Genomic DNA, 16,903 nt, shown 5'->3' on the forward strand with positions numbered 1-16,903 from the left:
TGCCTGTATTGCTATCTGTCCCCAGTTTGCCAAGTCTTAAATGGTTTCACGGAGGTCTCTGGAGTTTGGTTCCACATCCCTTGGCCAAGCTACTATGATATCTACCTTTTTAATAATTTTTTAAAATTAATTTCCATTTTTTTTCACATGTTAAAACAACATAACTCGCAACACGTCAACCTCATTGCTTAAAAATACCATTATTTTTACAGTTCACTCCAAAAAAATCTTTCCACATATTATCTCTACATTTTAACTTTTACTGAGATTATTTTTTTAAAGCACAGTGCTCTAATGGAGTGGTTTGAGGGGACAGATTGGACTTCAAAACACAACAAAACAAAACAGTTGGGAGAAGCTGCATTTTCCTAATCAGTTGTCAAGGAAATGACAGGCAGGGATCTATGTTTAATGCCATCCTTCTCGACTCTGACTTCCTTGCCAAGGTTATGCAATTTCAGAGTAGGTAATTGGCAGAGAAAAGGCTGGGACATCATCCTCCAGAAATAGCAATTCCAGGAACACAGTATGAAATGGAAAGAATATTGGATGCCCATTCTAGTAGCATAAAAGAAAGCAAAGCCTTTGTCCCACTTTAATAAGGATCTTACTCTTTCAGGTCATATTTCTCTTGTGCATTAGATTCAACTGAGTGAGTTCTGGCACATTTCAGGGTGTTCTGAATTTGATCCAGAAGAGCAAAGGCAAGTTGGGCTTACCTCAGAATCTAATTGCACCCTTAAAGCAAAACTAATCTCAATCTCTGGACTTTGGATAATAAAACTGAACCAAAATAAAATTAACAGTGGCATCTGTCTTGGGACAACAGAGAACAGTGTGTGATTGTAAAATGGCAAATGCATTACAAGATTAAAGCAGGCACGAGCAGAATAATCTAAATGTGTGTATGTGTGCTTCAATATTTATACCTTTATTAAAATATGACCATACAGTATTGAAAATAAACATTTATCTAGATCTGCCATTACTATACAGTATTAGATATATACTTTCTAGCCTCTTGTAAAAGTCAATTTGATCACACCAATGATATCTTATAGTCCTTACAACATAACCAGTCTTCAGCCACTGGTGGATTTGGATTTTTTCATTTATATGCTAATTCTTTTCTTGCAGCCGCGAAGAAGGTTTGCTGTCTGGATCCCATATCAGTAATCTGTGTGATTCCTTTCAGATAGCACAATAAAAGTACCAAAGGATCTATTTAATGTGAATTTATCCAATCAGCAATATCCAATCAGTAGCCTTTGTACAATGCATTGGCACGGTCCTGAGATATTGTGCTAAGCCACTTTGCCTGGGAAAGTTTGTGCCAACTTACCTTTATTTTATAATGTACAAACATGCGAGTACTGTAAACAAAAATCACCTATTAACATGAGCAATCTGGCAGGATGCCTAGGGGGAGCCTGTTGTCCTCCTGTGTTGTTTGTCATCTCTTTCTGACTTGTTCAGTTCATTTTTGCCATGATTTGTTGTGGTACAAATAACACATTGCTTGGTGAACGTTTGGGGTTTTGATCCGCGTTGCTGTTTTATTATTAGGGTTGTATTTGCCCCTGGAAAATCAAGGCACATTGTACCATAAACTGGAGCTAATCTAGACTCTCACACAAACCATGTTGGCACAGTTCTGTTAGCGTCATGCATATTTGCAGCAATTCACCTCTTCAAAGGCGGCAGCGGCGGGGGGTGGGATGGGTGGGGAATCAAAGCTCTTTTTAATGCTCTCCACTACTACATATGCAGGCATTTGAAAGATCCTTGAGCTTGTAAGAGAGCTTTTAAAATAGTGGCTGATTACCAAGCAATCATGTAGATTCCAGAACTCTATTTAGAATGAGATGCACACCCTCCAATTGACCTAAGTGCCTGATATAAAAAGTATGTTTGGGAGAAGTTTCTCAGGTGATGGGATGATTCACCATCATTTACATTGAGTCACTGGCAATCAAGATGGTAAAAAAGATTGCAGCTGTATTATTATTATTGCTGTTGGTGCATGGTTAATTGCGTCTGCACAACAATCACCATGATACCAGGACTCTTTAATAAATCACTACATTTAATTCGCCAGTGGTTGTGTTTCAGCTGGCATAAGAGTCTTTATCTTTGGATGGAACTTTGAAACGCTGCATTTGTGAGCACTTTTAAGGATAATTGGTTGTTTTGCTATTGCTCTTCTAAGTGTACCCCAATGCAGTGCCCTGGGGATGTCAATGGTGCCCTCTCCGTGGAATGCCCTCCCATCAGATGTCAAGGAGATGAAGAACTACACAACCTTTAGAACACATCTGAAGGCAGCCCTATATCGGGAAGTTTTTAAGGTTTGTCATTTTGCTATGTTTTTATATGTGCTGTAAGCCACCCAGAGTGGCAGGGGAAACCCAGCCAGATGGGCGAGGTGTTATTATTACCTTGGAAGTCGAACAGCTTAGTTCCTGAACGTTTTTGCTCCTAAATGTCGTAAACCCGAAAGTGTCTGTTCTGGTTTGCAAACGTTCTTTGGAACATGAATGTCCAACGGGGCTTCTGTGGCTTCCGATTGGCTGCAGGAGCTTCCTACAGCCAATGTGAAGCCACACTTTGGTTTTTGGAATGTTTGAATGTTTGACTGTTTTGGAAGTCAAACGGACTTCTGGAACGGATTCCGTTCGACTTCCAAGATATGACTGTATTATTATTATTATTATTATTATTATTATTATTATTATTATTATTATTTATTGAATTCAAAGCAGTGCTACTCAGTTTGATTTCCTTTTCCCTGCATTGCTGTGTACCTCCACTGGGATTCTCAGAACCTGTTCGGGTTAACCCATTGTGTATGAGCACAATCCAGAGCCACTGGTTCAGTGGGAGTTTTCCAGTAGACTTTAATGAGGTGTGGGTTGCATCCTGAATTTATCTCTCCACCCACAAACCTGAATCAATGGCTTAACCTGGAATCAATGGGAGTTGTCTCCCAGAGCTCCTCCCAGCAGCGAGGTAACCTACTTCCATGAAGCCTGGCAAACAGGCTTAGCAATTATGTTAAGCGCCAGCCCTCAATCTTTACTTACTACTCAGGATTCTCCTGGTCATCTTGATAGCCAGTCTCTTCCTCCACAAGGCCTTTATTCGTTGTGCAGTTTACCTCTTCCACCACATGTTGAAAGCCAAAGTATTCCATTCCCATCCTTTTTTCAGTGAAGGTGCTAGCGGAAGATGCTGGCTGCTCTTTTATGGCCAAGATGCAGCTTCAGTTTCCTGCTCCAGCAGACTTCCTGTGTGACCTGCAACAGTAGTTATCACACCATTGGTATCTCTGCCAGTGTCGCAGACTCCTTTCAGGTACGTTTATATGACCAGGCACTATGGTAGTTAATGTAGGTAATAAAATAATTACAGTGCTAAATGGGTCTGTGTCCCCAGTACCAAAAGGTCGCTAGTGGCAAGCATATGCCACAACCAACACCACTTCCCCGCCAGTGGGCTTTTAAATGAGAGCCAATATGGGGTAGTGGTTAGTTAGAATGTCAGCCTAGGCCTGAGGAAAACGAGAATTAAAATCTCTGTTAAGCCATGAAGCTCCTTGAGTAACCTTTGGCCATTGCCATCACTCATTGCAGACTGTACTGCCCTAGATGGGCCAATAATCTGACCTGGAATAAGGCAGATTCGTAAATTCAAATAATAGAAAGAGGGAGGCTGACCCACTCTTGTTGCTCTGAATTCCTTGGAGGAAGGACAGGATGTGCATGCAATAAATAAACGATTATTATTTATCTCTTTGAAAATGGGAAATAAAAATTATTAACAATGCCAACAAACAAGAAGAAAACATACCATCAGCAATTAACACGAGGGAAGTTTTGTTAAGTGCTTGAGCCTTGGAAAAACTCAGGCCCTGTAATGAGATTTGTACAAAACTAAAATAAAAAAGTTTTTAATGTGTATTGAAATATGAAAACGGATATTTAGGGTTATTTAAATTCTCAATTTTTTCTTCTTTTCTTTTTAAATTATCTCTTTTGCTAATTAGGTTTTTTTTTTAATTCCGTGATTAGGATTATTGCACATTTCCTCCTGTCAGGATTCGTTTTGAATGGCCTTAGAAGGAAAGCACCATAGTACAAATGAAATTGCTATGTGAAATGTGTGTCATGTGGTGGCTGTCATGTCATGTGGAGTATTTTAGGACAGTACTCAGATACAGGAGGTGTTTCAGGGTTGCATCATAAATATTTGTTTGTTTGTTTGTTAAACTTGCCTCCTACGCTTCTACCAATCGTTGCTCTAGACGGCACAGAGCAAGAATGCAAATGCAATGCAATAAAATAAAATGTACACAGGCATACACTGGAGTGGGTGAGGGGAAGCCACCCTTGTATTTTGGTTAACAGAGAATACACACAAGATATTGCATGTTCACCCAATGCATGAAGTCAAGTTGTGTACACCTGCTGCCCCTGACTTGTCTGTTGGTCACACACTCCACTATCCATGTGTTCGTTCTCAGCTCTCTGAAAGGCATGCACATACAGTTTTTCTGTGTGTGTGTGTGGGGACCCTGCTTAGACAAATACCCCCCTTCACATCTAGGAGTTCTATGTGTGCAAGACTCTTGCATGTGACCAATGGGGGACACTGACCTCACCAGCAAGAACGTGGGCTATTCTGTACAACTCTGCAAGCTCCTTACATGTTCTTTCAATGTGTGAGGGGTATTATGTGAAAGAAAAAGCCCATTGTAATGCAGGAATTCATGCCCAAATATATTTTAGTGGAGGCACAAAACAGTTTCCTGGGTGTATGCATATTAATATAGATATATGTCTGCAGTTCACAAGGGACTTCCCCTTTCTATCTGTGCAGCTCCAGACATGTAGATAAGGATAAGATATCTCTGTGTGTAGAATAAGTGTGGGTGAATATGTCAATTTTGGGTTATCCCAGTTTCTTGTTTTCCCAGTTTTAAGTTCACTTCTCCACATTTTCACATCAGTTTGTAAATGTCTTTTTTCAAATGTTCTCATGAAAATTCTTCAGCATTTTTGTGCATATTTCTCCTACTATATGTGTTTTTTAAAATGCATTTTCCCCTAATACGCACATTTTCACAAGAAATTTTACTTAATATACTGCATTTTTGCCTGTTACTTTCACTAATACATGCACACTTTAGTATATGTTTTTGTACACACTACTTGCTACACTGCAAAATTTGGAGAAGCGTGAATTTTTAAGGGTGGTTGGATTTTGGTTTGCATATTGTTTTGGAAACTTAAATAGTTAAGATCACCTTGTAACTTTGCCTTTGAACTGACTGGGATTTCTCCTGCACCCCTAGTGTGAAGTGGCCCTTTCAACAACCCTCTACACAGTTTTAGATTATATAAGGTAGAAACAGGGCTTTTCCCCAACTCAGTTCCAGGACCTTGCAGGAGGGTGCCCTTGCCATTACAGGGGTATCTCGGTTTAAGTACACAATTGGTTCCGGAAGTCTGTACTTAACCTGAAGCGTACGTAACCTGAAGCGAACTTTCCCATTGAAAGTAATGGAAAGTGGATTAATCCGTTCCAGACGGGTCTGCGGAGTACTCAACCTGAAGCGTACTTAACCCGAAGTATGAGTGTAATTGGTTCTGGAAGTCCGTACTTAACCTGAAGCGTACTTAACCTGAAGCGAACTTTCCCACTGAAAGTAATGGAAAGTGGATTAATCCATTCCAGACGGGTCCGCGGAGTACTCAACCTGAAGCGTACTTAACCCGAAGTATGAGTGTAATTGGTTCTGGAAGTCCGTACTTAACCTGAAGCGTACTTAACCTGAAGCGAACTTTCCCACTGAAAGTAATGGAAAGTGGATTAATCCGTTCCAGACGGGTCCACGGAGTACTTAAACTGAAAGTACTCAAACCGAAGTGTACTTAAACCGAGGTATGACTGTATAAGATAACAAGGGAGGCGTTCATGGTGAGTTCTGGCACCTCTTTTTCTAGAAAAATAGCACTGGGTAGGAGCAAAAGAAAATAGCAAGAGCTGAGAACGAGGGTGGTTCTTGCTGACTTGCTTGCCCATCTTTCACAAAATTATACAGTTTTTGCTTGTGTGTCAGACAATCCTCCTGTGGGTTGGGAAGCTCCCTGTGTTTCCTCATAAATGGAGACAGATGCACAATGCACAGGCACCAAAAAAACCCCAGATGACTCAAGAAAGGGCTGGGAGTTATGTGGTGCGGAACTTATCTCAGCTGCCAAGCCTTTATTTTGCATGTTTGACAGTGGCACCAAGTTTCTTGTTCCCAGCTGCCTCCTCGCTAACCAGATACAGAAAACCAGCCTATATAATGATCTTAGATATACAAGAATGCCCCAGATAAAAGGAGGTAGCCTTTCCTTCAAATCCATTTCCACTGGTTGTTTTAGCGTATTTTAAATATCTCTTCTCTTTTAATTCTGGAGATGATCACCAAAAGGATCAGCCAATGGTTAGGTTGCTTGATGAGATGAACACTTGTCCAAATAAAATAAAAAAATTCCTTCCAGTAGCACCTTAGAGACCAACTAAGTTTGTCATTGGTATGAGCTTTCGTGTGCATGCACACTTCTTCAGATACACACTTCTTCTTCAGATGCATGCACATGAAAGCTCATACCAATGACAAACTTAGTTGGTCTCTAAGGTGCTACTGGAAGGAATTTTTTTGTTTCGACTATGGCAGACCAACACGGCTACCTACCTGTAACTTGTCCAGATGTCTCCAGAATTGTGAATCTTGGTCTCCATCATAATCCAAACCAATGTCTCACCCTTATGTAGCAATGAATCATCATGAACTCAATCCCCCACCCTCTGCTTTTGAATACCTTATTGTAACCTTTGGCTAATTAAACAATCTATGGTCTTTGATTCCCCCTCCTCTGTGTGTTTGTTTATTACTACATTATGTATTTCCATATGTTTATATTGCCAACTTTCCTGTGATCCTCAGACGAAAGGTGGTATGGAAATTTAATAAATAAAAACAGTGTTATTTTTCTAGAAAAAGAGGTGCCGGAACTTACCATGAACACCTCCCTTGTTCTCTTAGAATGGCAATGGCACCCACCTGAGAGGTGCCGGAACTGAATTCCGTCGAGTTCCAGCTTTGGGGGGGGGGGGAAGCCCTGAATAAAAAGAATAAGATTTGAGTAGAATCTCAATGTTGGTCGATTGAAGAGTGGCAGACAAAAATGATGGACTATGTGGAACTAGCAAGACTGACTAGCAGGATCTGAAACCAGGGAGAGTCAAAGTTCCGAAAGGATTGGAGTAAATTTGTGGACTATATGGAGAAGAATTGTAGAAGTTTAAAGACACTTGCAGGACTGAAATAAATCCTACGAATTGACTTTAGATAGAAGGAATAAAGAAACTGCAAGACAGAAATGGACAAAAAAAAAAACACCCGACTGACTGGGGGGAGGGAGGGAAGTCAAAGCTCGGTAGAGCAAAGAAAATTGTAATAATTGATGTTTAGAAGAAAAATTCTGTGTTTATTATGTTTATGTGATGTTGTGTTTGTTGTTGTTTGTTTTGTTATTGTTTAAATGTGTTTAATTGGAAAATTTAATAAAATGTCTTTTTTTAAAAAAAAGAATCTCAATGTTGGTGCTTTAGAACACTTAGCCTTGTGCTGCTGTTTGTAGTCTGCGCGATGATGATGGCCCTATTAATTAATCGATTTGCAATATTTCTATGACCACCGAATGTCTCGTGTCCTCTGGGGCATCTCTCAAAGAATAAAATGCAATATTTTTAAAAAGGGCATAGTGCCAAAAAAAACCCCAACTCTGCGGAAAGGGAGCGTTCTGGAGCTGGGAAACAGGTTTGAGCTTGTACTCGCGTCAGGGTGGTAAACAGTTCAGGGCCCCTGGGTGGGGAACCGATGAATGATTCAGCTTTTATTTTTAAGCAGCTGGCGGAGAGGGAACCAAGCTGAAGAGCCCTCCTCCAGCGTGGCAGCAGCACTTGGCCTCCAGGTGTTTCCTGAGCTCTTTTTGTTTTCTGGTGTGGGGGAGGAGGAGACATTGCAGCTCTGTTAAAGACCTGTCAGGCAACAGTGTAAGCAAAACGGCAAGCTCTTGTATCTGGGGAAATCAGTCTGTATCCTACAGCCCAGTTTCAACACCTGCCTGCCTGAAACCTACAAGGCAGGGGAGGGAGGGAGGGAGGGAGGGAGGAGAGAGAATTAATTCAAGTTGTGGCTTCAGCGCTTCTCATTCGTTTCAGCTGCCGAGGACACCAAAGTTCAATTTACCACAAATCCGGTCTCATTAATGTGGCAGGGAGGAGAGACGCATAGGCCAAACGCATCATGCGCACTGTATAAATTAAAGCAGTAATGGTTAAACTGTGATTATCCCAGGACCACCAATGTCCCCCCCAGAATCACAGTGAAAATGACAAGAGGGAAATGCTGAAGAGCAGGTTTCTTTGAAGTTTCAACCACATGCTCCCTTCTCAGTCTGTTAAAGAGAAAGCCATCTCCCCCCCCTTTAATTTTTATTTATACTTTTCAGATACAGTATATACATTTCACTGATTTTACAATCATTTTGACATTTTAAAACTTGGCTTCCTTCCCCCTCTTTCTGCAATTCCTTAAATTTATTTTTAATATTCAAATTCACTTAACTTACTCATTTATTTATCTTCTTTAAATATATGTTGTTATGTAACTGCAGGTTATTACAATAATCCTGCCAGTGTTTTTATCTGTTTACAATTTATCTGTAAATATTCAATAAACCAAATAAAAAGTTTGTTATCTTGATTTCTTATTCTTCCGGTAAGTTTCACCATTTCTGCATATTCCATAAATTTTTGAATCCATTATTCATTTGCTGGGACTTCTTCTTCTTTCCATTTTGGGGCAAGTAGTATTCTTGCCACTGTAGTCACAGACATGAATAAGTTTCTATACAATTTAGGTACCGGTAGTCCTATCCTTATAATTCCCAAGAGAAAGGCTTCTGGTTTGTTTTACAAACATTATTTTAAACTTCCTTTTCATTTCATTGTATATCATTTCCCAGTAAGCTTTAACCTTACTACAAGACCACCAAAAACAGAAAGCCATCCTGCCCCTTTAGTGTTGCAAACCCCCAGCTGTGGTGTGTGTGTGTGTGTGTGTGTGTGCGCGCGCGCATGACTTTTAACTTGGATGCCATTCATTTAAAGCACATTTCCCCCAAATAATCCTCGGAACCATGAGGGGTTAATTATGGTTCCTATGACTTTTTGAGGGAAACACTGTGCATTTTGAGAGAAATTCATGGTGTGTGTGCAGCCTAATAATTCAAATGATGGAGCCAAGGACATAATGCCACCCAATGGACTCTGATGTGTAATCAGGACTGGTTCTATCATTAGGTAGAGTGAGGTGGTTGCCTCAGGTGGCAGATTCTGGGGGGCAAGGGGGGTGGTAAGATGCTGGAGGACAGCTATGACCCAGACACAGCTTGCCTTACACCCAGTAAACTAGTCTGCTGCCCTCAAATGTGGTGCAGGATGATGTCCTGTTGCCTTTGTCGAAGAAAGAATCAACTTGCCCTTGTGCCTGGCTTCTCTGTATGGAATTGAGAAGGTAAGCCATATTGACCTTCACCTCAGGCAGCAAAATGCCCTGGGCCTCCCCTGTGTGTCATGCTCTTACAGTCTGCATTTGCAATGTGGTGAGGCTGTGAGGAAATGTTTAGCTTGTGTTGAGTTCCAGTTGTCACTGCCTACGACATGCTGGCGTGTGTATGGCAGCACTATGTACTGGATTCAATTCCACTCAACTTCCCACATGGTCTCTTAAATTGTCTAGAGAGAGTAACCAATCTAATACTCCTGCTGCTATGGGTAAATATGGATTGGCCCTTTATCTAACACTCTGAAAAAAGAAGGAATAGTGTTGCTTATGCAATTCCTGTTTACTTGCAGGCCCGGCTCTAGGTGCAGTCCCGGTGGTGCGGGGCGCCGGGGGGGCGGGGGGGCGCTGGGCACTGTGAGGGCGGGGGCACTGGAGCGATTTCCGCGCCTCAGCGCCAGGGTGCCGGACCTGCTTGAGACGGCCCTGTTTACTTGTTTAGTTCGGAATACTCATTCAACAAGTTATTCCACATACCCCTAATTTCTGTTTCTGCCCTGTTGCATTCTTGATGACATATTATAGCAATGGGCTATATAATGCAAAAAAAAAAACAAACCCCAGTCTAGAAGGCTGTTCAATGGAAAAACACCAACCACCACCGCACTGCTTTCTTGTTTAACACTGAAAATCTACTTGCATTTTCCAGTTGGAGTCAATAGGCTGGTTATTGTGAACCTCTGTTAAGGAACCAGTTGCATCATAGAAATAACTACTTTTTTAAAGACTTGGCTAGGCAAACAGATAATAGTAAAACCAATTTCTCTCTCTCTTTCCGATTCTCACATGTACACAGAATGACGTGCTTTTTCCAGTGGTGTGGTAATTTCATGTTGCTGAAGAAGCACCTATGTGAGCATCTCAATCATGTGGTTAAGCCTGATCTTGTGGTTCTTTCCCATGCACTCCGTGGCCTAGAATCTGCTCGTGCAACTACTGAGAGGGAAAGATCCCTGGTTGTTCATGCCTATGTGGTTCTGATATTTTCATATGCTCCTCAACACTGCGGGATCTCACCATTGGGGAAGTGGCTCTCACTAGTAGTAGGCCAAGACACGCCTCAGTTTACCCCTGCATCTCTCTCCCTTTACAGGGCACAGAAGATATTTAACCTCTGTGTCGTATGTAAGACTAGGTCTGGATAGAGGCTTCCTAATGTGACAATAAATCGGAATGATGTCTTGATGAATGCTAACCATAAGAAGCAGCTTGTAGCACACAGCCAGAGACTTTCCAGTCTGAAGAACTTGGCATTATCTTAATTTCATTGTCAACCTATTTCCTTTTGCATAGAGCTGCAGGAATGGAGACTACAAAGCTAAGGCTTTGGGTGGGACCCCTTAAATATCCAAGTTCCCTTTTTAAATTTTTATTTTTATTTTTTTTAAAAAAAGGAATGTAAGCAACATTTTCTGTCACACTTCCTGACTATATGGGACTTCCCAGTAAAGAACAATGGGAGGCCAAAGGTGCCATCCTGAGAGGCAAAACGACTCTGAGTAGAAACACACACCCTCCACTTGCTTGCAAAAGAAGGATAGATACTCTCCTAAGAAGTATTTGAACCACTGAGTGATGAAAAATAAAATGATATGAGGCTAGGGTAGGTGTGAAGTGTTGCCAGTGGATACCTCAGCAGAATATTTATTTGCCAATCTTCTGCCTCAACCCCCAAACATCAGATATGAATGTCAAAACCTTGTTTCAATTGCTAATTTGTGAGAGGGTGCTTCTCCCTCCACTTCCATTCTGCCATTGCCATTGAAGAGAGCCAAGAGCCATTATGTCCTCCAGATTCAAGACGACCAGTATGGCTTCATCTGGTAAAAATGTTTACCCAAAGGGCACAAGCAGCAAACATCCACATGATTTGTTGTTTAGTCGTTCAGTCGTGTCCGACTCTTCGTGACTCTATGGATCAGAGCATGCCAGGCACTCCTGTCTTCCACTGCCTCCCGCAGTTTGGTCAGACTCATGTTCGTAGCTTCGAGAACACTGTCCCACCATCCCGTCCTCTGTCGTCCCCTTTTCCTTGCGCCCTCAATCTTTCCCAACACCAGGGTCTTTTCCAGGGAGTCTTCTCTTCTCATAAGGTGGCCAAAGTATTGGAGCCTCAGCTTCAGGATCTGTCCTTCCAGTGGATAGGTTTGATCTTATTGCAGTCCATGGGACTCTCAAGAGACTCCTCCAGCACCATAATTCAAAAGCATCAATTCTTTGGCAATCAGCCTTCTTTATGGTCCAGCTCTCACTTCCATACATGGGAAAACCATAGCTTTAACTATACAGACCTTTGTCGGCAAGGTCTTTGCTTTTTAAGATGCTGTACTACAGAACTATCCATTCTTAGGGAAATCAGCCCTGAGTGCTCACTGGAAGGACAGATCGTGAAGCTGAGGCTCCAATACTTTGGCCACCTCATGAGAAGAGAAGAATCCTTGGAAAAGACCCTGATGTTGGGAAAGATTGAGGGCACTAGGAGAAGGGGGCGACAGAGGACGAGATGGTTGGACAGTGTTCTCGAAGCTACGAACATGAGTTTGACCAAACTGCGGGAGGCAGTGGAAGACAGGAGTGCCTGGCGTGCTCTAGTCCATGGGGTCACGAAGAGTCGGACACGACTAAACAACTAAACAACAACAACAACAACAACAACAACAACTCCAGAACTGTACTACAGAACTGTTGAAATCTCAGGTACCTGTAAGTAGAACATTGAAAGCATTTTGTGATTCAGTTTGGACTCATCGTGACCAAATTTGACCCTCCTCCTCTTGGTGTCATTGCTCGCCCTTTGAGCCTGCACAGTGCTTATTTGCTGGTTACGCAAGGAATGTATTCACCACCGACAGAGGCAAAACATCACACTCAGAAATAAAAGGAACCTGAAAATTTCATCATTTTATTACAAGCCCTGCAGTCTGGAGATTTAAGAAAGCTTGATGAAATAGTGAGATTTGTGATGAACACATGAGAGCTGACAATCCTGGACAGAATAAGTAGCACTGGAGCTTAGACAGCTGGTATGCACAGGCGGCGGCTGCCCATTGTGCTGACTGCATTGTCTCATTGTGTCCTCTGGTTCTTTGTCTGGCTTGTTGCACTCAGCAGTTGTCTCACATTTAACATCAAAGCCCTCGGGTAAGTAGGGTCCCTCTTCTTGCTCTGCGATTGTACAGAGCCTGGCACTTGATGGCCACAGCCCATTCACAGGTCCCTACTGAAGTTTTAACTTTCTTGAATGTATAAGGACACAAAGAGACACACACACACTTACTCTGTGAAGGTGAGTGCCTGTTCAGGTCACTTATTCACAGTGCTTCCCCCCCCAAAAAAATGTTTAGGGGTATTCCCATTTTGATTCAAGAAAATCACCATTTTATAGTTCAAATCGGGGGGGGGGGATACAGTACAGTGGTACCTTGACAACCGAACGACTCGACTTCCAAAGGATTCGACTTCCGAAGTCGACAACCCCGGAAGTCGATTTGCCGCGCACGCCCTGCGCAGAAGCAGCGCACGCAGTTGGCGCATGCGCAGAACGGGCGCTTCGAGAACTGAAAACTTCGACTTACAAAGACTGCCGCAGAACGGATCGTCTTCGTAAGTCGAGGTACCACTGTAAATGGACAAAAGTACAAATATTCACAAAATGTTTAGGGGTATGCATACCCCTGCGTCCCCCCTGAAAAAAACTACTGTATATTCAGCTGCAATTAGTACACCTAAGGTGTATGGTCCATGGAGCTCAATGAGACTTGCAATGGAACATGCATAGGATTGCTCTGTTAGCCTGCAATCCTAGACATGTCTACTCAGAAGTGCTATTGAATTCAATGGACAAGCAGGGTTGGGATTTCAGCCTTAGTCAGCGCAAGTTTACCTTTGTTAATCACAATCAGACCGGTAAAAGGGGTTTTTCCACCCTGTCATTGTTCTGGGTTAAGTGATTGCGCAACTACGTGGCCGGAGCTGGCAGTTCTTTTAGATGAGTTATATTAAAATATCTATGTCTCAATGTTTATACCTTAATTATTATACCTCTTAAATAAATCATATTAAGGGAGGCTTACAAATATATTTCCCTGTTTGTACAGAAACACACCCCCTATAAATCACATGAAATTTAAAGAAACAAGAAAACAAACACAACAGCAGTAACACACACACACACACACACCAGCATCACCAGCATCATAAAAAAGTATCAGCAAGCAGCAAACTCAAAACAAATCATCCTGGAATCTGAGTAAAAAAAACACCCATCTCAGAATAAAATGGCAATAAGAGCCAGTTTAAAAGGGGGCTAAACAAACCTCCTTTGAGAAACTGACATGAACACGGAGGCGACAAATTATATATGAGAAAGGCAGCTCTGCGTATTATCTGCTCCTAATGCAATGGCTGCTTGCGCATACATAGATCTGTGCTGGCAATCTTCCAGAAGGAAAAGCACATGGGCAACTAGGTTGCTCCCGGACGCGGACAGATGGGCTCACATGGGAGCGACCCTCGGCTTGCTTATTATATTCTCCTGGGTTTCGTGACAGCAGCAGCCTTGCCTCCCCGCCTCCCCCCGCGACTCCGTTCCCAGTGCCATCCCTCAGCGAAGTGTTTGGCTGCTGTCTGCACCATTCTCATTTATGACCTGTTGTGGGATAAAAGAGGCTTGTTCACTGCTACACGCAACTGGTGTGGGGGCAACTGTTGCCATCTGTCTAGTGGGGGAGCTTAGTGGGCTGCGAAGGGGAGGTGGCCTTTTTGTTTTGCTGCTTCTTTCATGCACCACTAAGCTGCACCTTTTGTCTTTTGGGGAGGCGGTGGGAGGGGGGGGAACGGGCTGAGGGAGCTTGGGAGCAAAGCGGCCTCCTTTTATTTGTTCATTACACAGGTCAGGGCAGAGCTCACTCACATCTTCAGGATTTGCATGTTGATTTCTGTTCACAGAAATTTTTCTTTGGCCTTGTGCAACTTAATAGCCCAAACCGAACCCCACTTTCTCTCCTGGTCCCCACCATCACCAATGCACCCCTTCTTTCCCATCATAGGCCCTTTGGACTAGAAGGAATAAGTGAGACATCTCAGTTCCAAGCTAGGTGGATGGAAGGGACTCTCTAACTTCCTATTTTTTTAACTTAAGGAGAGAGGTACATTGGGTTTATTCATTGCTCTTTGTGATTCTCTCTCTCTCTCTCTCTCTCTCTCTCTCTCTCTCTCTCTCTCTCTCTCTCTCTCTCTCTGTGTGTGTGTGTGTGTGTGTGTGTCCAAGTCCAAGAAGTGAGACAAATTGGTCTGAGCAGAACACATTGGAATATTTTTTTTGTTTTTGTTTTTAGATAGGATGTGAACTGCTTCACACTAATTGTTTCATTTCACCACCACAAAATCTTTTTGAGGTCAGAGGTATTTTATTCACATTTTACAGAGAAGGGAGCAAGACTTGTCCAAGACTACCTAGGCCAAGGATAGGGAACATCAGCCCCAGCAAGCATGGCAAATTGCCTCAGATAATGGCAGTTGCAGTCCCACAACATTTTGAGGGCCACAGGTTCCCCATCCCTGGCCTAAATAGTTTGTGGCTGACTAGCTAATTTGCTACACTACAACCTTCTTCTAACTCTTTCCCTCCAACACTTCTCCCATGAAAATAGGATGAAAATTCCATAATGATAATTTTACTATTTATACCTCACACATCTTGCTGGGTTGCCCCAGCCACTCTGGGCAGCTTCCAACATATATAAAAACACTTCCCAGTACAGGATTGCCTTCAGATGGCTTGGTGTTTGGACAACTCCATACCCTCCAACATTTCTCCAATGAAAATAGGGACTTCCTAAGGAAAAGCGGGACATTCCGGGATCACATCAGAAACTGGGATGGCTTCTCTAAATCAGGGTCATCTCTGGAAAACAGGGACACTTGGAGGGTCTGTCCCTGTTCAGTTGAATGTAAAAGGAATGGAATTGGGGGGGGGGGTTTCAACTCAGCTCCTTTTCAGTAAAAGGCTCTGAGCGTGGATTGCAACAAGTTGTTCTATAATCACCAAATCATTTTGACAGTAGGGCTTTGGTGGCGCATTCATGCAACATCATAAATTGGAGGTTACAGTATGTGTATGCAACACAGGACAGAAGGATGGATTGCTCAAGTTTCACCACCTCTCTCCCCTGTAGGAGGGGTAAACTGGCCTCAATGTGATGCCTAGCTGCTCTTATTTGGTATCTGTTTTACATTGTTTAATTTCATCTTACTAGAGTTTGGATGTACTTATTGTGTCCTGTTGTAACCATTTTATTGGAAACAGTCCTGAGATTGCAATGTGATGAAGGGCAGATTATAAATGAGGCAAATAAATGAATACAATAAAAGATACACTCAGCCGGGGAGCAACTGCCAGAAAAGAAAGGGGACAAAATAGATGTGTTGCATGAGTGGCTCACTTATTCTGTTATTGTCACTGTAGATATATAGTTCAGTGATTTGTATGTCCTAAATTCTACAAGCAGAAATAGAATAAGAGGCGGGGTTCTAAGGTTAGGCAGAGACAGGCAAGGGGAAGCTAGTGAGAGATGTATCAGTAGCCTAAGTAACTAGCCTAAGAAAGGACATGCAGCTGAAACAACCACATATAGCTTCCCTGTTTTACTTTCGCCTCCCCGTCCTCTGTTGTTTCCACTGTATCTAATTTTCATTTGTAAGCTCCTCTGAACAGTACTCTGCAAAGCACTAGATGCTCTGATGGTGCTGCACAAAACAGTAATAAATACTTTAGGATACAGGACTGGTTTGAGACAGTTTGATGGTTGTCCCAGACTATACACAGAGTTCTCTTACGTTGGACGAAATGTGAAATTGTCATATGTTAACATCTCTTGTGTTTATTTTCACCTTGTCCTTTCCATACAGTCCAGGCTGAATATGTGTGGAGGAGGAATGGGGTTGTGTCTGCTGTTGCATCTCCCAACCTCCAGACGTTCATTGGCAGAGCCGATGGAAACACAGAAGCTGGAAGCAGGAACAGCAGGTGCAATTCTATATCTGTATAAAGAAGGTACCAAGGAAAGAACTACATAAAGAATCACATAGAGACGGTACCAGGCTGGTCTATCTGGGGAGAGCATTCCACATCCAGAGTGCCACCACCTCTCACTGTAGGATGAGCTTAGCCAGGATTTTGTTTGGGGGGGGGCAGAATTGACACGATTTGTCAGTTAGTTA

Source organism: Zootoca vivipara, chromosome 7 (genome assembly GCF_965207765.1).
Source record: "Zootoca vivipara chromosome 7, rZooViv2.hap1.1, whole genome shotgun sequence".
NCBI lineage: Eukaryota > Metazoa > Chordata > Lepidosauria > Squamata > Lacertidae > Zootoca > Zootoca vivipara.